Below are 3,282 nucleotides of genomic sequence, written 5' to 3'. Positions count from 1 at the left end.
AATCCTCAATCCTCAATCCTCAATCCTCAGTAATCAATCCTCAACCGTCAATACTCAATCGTCAATCCTCAGTCCTCAATCCTCAATCCTCAATCCTCGTTCCTCAAACATCAATCCTCAACACTCAGTACTCACCCTCAATTCTCAATTCTCAATCCTCAATCCTCAATCCTGAATCTTCAGTCCTCAATAAACAATCTCCAATCCCAGATCCTCAATCCCCGATCCTCAATCCTTAATCCTCAATATTCAATCCTCAGACATCAAACATCAATACTCAACCCTCAGACCTCGTCCTCAATCCACAACACTCAATCCTCAATCCTCAATCATCAATCATTAACATTCAATCTTCAATCTTCAATACTCAATCCTCAATCCTCAACACGCAATCCTCAATGTTCAATCCTCAATACCCAATCCTCAGTCTTCAAACCTCAATCCTCAATCCTCAATCCTCAATCCTCAGACCTCAAACCTCAATCCTGAATCCTCAATCCTGAATCCTCAATCTTCAGCCCTGAGTCCTCAACAATCAGTTGCCAATCCTGAATCCTCAATACAATATCCTCAATTCACAGTTTTCAATACTCAATACTCAATCTGCAATCTTCAGATCTCTATCCACAAACATCAATTCTCATCACTCAACCCTCAATACTCAGTCCCCAATCCTCAATCATCAACCCTAAATACTCAACCCTCAATCCTCAATCTTAATCTTCAATCCTCAACCCTCAATCTTCAATCCTCAATCCTCAATCCTCAATCGTCAATCCTCAATCCTCAATCTTCAATCCTCAATACACAATCTTCAATCCTCAATCCTCAATCCTCAATCCTCAATCCTCAATCCTCAATCCTCAATCTTTATTCATCAATATTCAACCTTCAATCCTCAATCCTCAATCCTCAAACCTCAATCCTCAATGTTCAATCCTCAACAGCCAATCCTCAATCTTCAATCCTCAATCCTCAATCCTCAATTCTCAATCCTCAATCCTCAATCCTCAGTCCTATCTCCTCAAACCTCAATCCTGAATCCTCAATCCAGAATCCACAAGCTTCAGCCCTCAGTCCTCAACAATCAGTTGTCAATCCTCAATCCTCAATAGAATATCATCAATTCACAGTATTCAATACTCAATACTCAATCTGCAATCTTCAAATCTCTATCCACAAACATCAATTCTCATCATTCAACCCTCAACATTCAGTCCCCAATCCTCAATTTTCAATCCTCAATCCTCAATCCTCAATGCACAATCCTCAACCTTCAATCCTCAATACTCAATCTTCAATCCTCAATCCTCAATACTCAATCCTCAATTCTCAATCCTCGATCGTCAATCTTCAATCCTCAATTCTCAATCTTCAATCCTCAATCCTCAATCCTCAATCCTCAATCCTCATTCTTCAATCCTCAATACCCAATCCTCAGTCTTCAAACCCTCAATCCTCAATCCTCAATTCTCAATCCTCAATCCTCAGTCCTCGGTCCTCAAACCTCAATCCTCAACCCTCAGCCCTCATCCTCAATCCTCAATCCTCAATCCTCCATTCTCAATCTTCAATCCTCAATACTCAATCTTCAATCCTCAATGCTCAGTCCTCAAATTTCAATTCTGAATCCTCAAACCGGAACCCTCAACCTTCAGCCCTCAGTCCTCAACAATCAGTTGACAATCCTCAATCCTCAATAGAATATACTCAATTCACAGTTTTCAATACTCAATACTCAATCTGCAATCTTCAAATCTCTATCCACAAACATCAATTCTCATCACTCAACCCTCAACACTCAGTCCTCAATGTTCAATCCTCAATCCTCAATTCTCAATCTTCAATCCTCAATACTGAACCTTCGATCCTCAATCCTCAATCCTCAGTCCTCAATCCTGAATCCTCAATCTTAATCTTCAATCCTCAGTACTCAATCTTCAATCCTCAATCCTGAATCCTCAATCCTCAATCCTCAATCTTCAATCCCCAATACTCAATCTTCAATCCTCAATCCTCAATCCTCAATCCTCAATCCTCAATCCTCAATCCTCAATCTTCAATCTTCAGTACTCAATCTTCAATCCTCAAGCCTGAATCCTCAATCCTCAATCCTCAATCTTCAAACCTCAATACTCAATCTTCAATCCTCAATCCTCAATCCTCTATCCTCAATCCTCAATCCTCAATCCTCAATCCTCAATCGTCAATCTTCAATCCTCAATACTCAATCTTCAATCCTCAATCCTCTGTCCTCAATCCTCAATGCTCAATCTTCAATCCTCAATACCCAATCCTCAATCTTAAATCCTCAATCCTCAATTCGCAATCCTCAATCCTCAATCCTCAGGCCTCAAGTATCAATACTCAACCCTCAGTCCTCGTCCTCAATCCACGACCTTCAATCCTCAATCCTCAATCTTCATTCATCAATATTCAACATTCAATCCTCAATCCTCAATCCTCAATCCTCAATCCTCAATCCTCAATGTTCAATCATCAATTCCCGATCCTCAGTCTTCAATCCTCAATCCTCAATCCTCAATCCTCAATCCTCAATCCTCAATCCTCAGTCCTCAAACTTCAATCCTGAATCCTCAATCCTGAATCCTCAATCTTCAGCCCTCAGTCCTCAACAGTCAGTGGTCCATCCTCAATCCTCAATAGAATACCATGATTTCACAGTTTTCAATACTCAATACTCAACCTGCAATCTTCAAATCTCTATCCACAAACATCAATTCTCATCATTCAACCCTCAACATTCAGTCCCCAATCCTCAATTTTCAATCCTCAATCCTCAATCCTCAATCTACAATCCTCAACCTTCAATCCTCAATACTCAATCTTCAATCCTCAATCCTCAATACTCAATCCTCAATTCTCATTACTCGATCGTCAATCTTCAATCCTCAATACTCAATCCTCAATCCTCAATCCTCATTCTTCAATCCTCAATACCCAATCCTCAGTCTTCAACCCTCAATCCTCAATCCTCAATTCTCAATCCTCAATCCTCAGTCCTCGGTCCTCAAACCTCAATCCTCAAACCTCAGCCCTCATCCTCAATCCTCAATCCTCAATCCTCAATCCTCAATCCTCAATGTTCAATCATCAATACCCGATCCTCAGTCTTCAATCCTCAATCCTCAATCCTCAATCCTCAATCCTCAATCCTCAATCCTCAGTCCTCAAACCTCAATCCTGAATCCTCAATCCTGAATCCTCAATCTTCAGCCCTCAGTCCTCAACAGTCAGTGGTCCATCCTCAATCCTCAATAG

Source organism: Calliopsis andreniformis, unplaced genomic scaffold (assembly GCF_051401765.1).
Source record: "Calliopsis andreniformis isolate RMS-2024a unplaced genomic scaffold, iyCalAndr_principal scaffold0139, whole genome shotgun sequence".
Lineage (NCBI taxonomy): Eukaryota > Metazoa > Arthropoda > Insecta > Hymenoptera > Andrenidae > Calliopsis > Calliopsis andreniformis.
The sequence above is the reverse complement of the archived record's forward strand: the minus strand, read 5'-3'. Positions refer to the sequence as shown.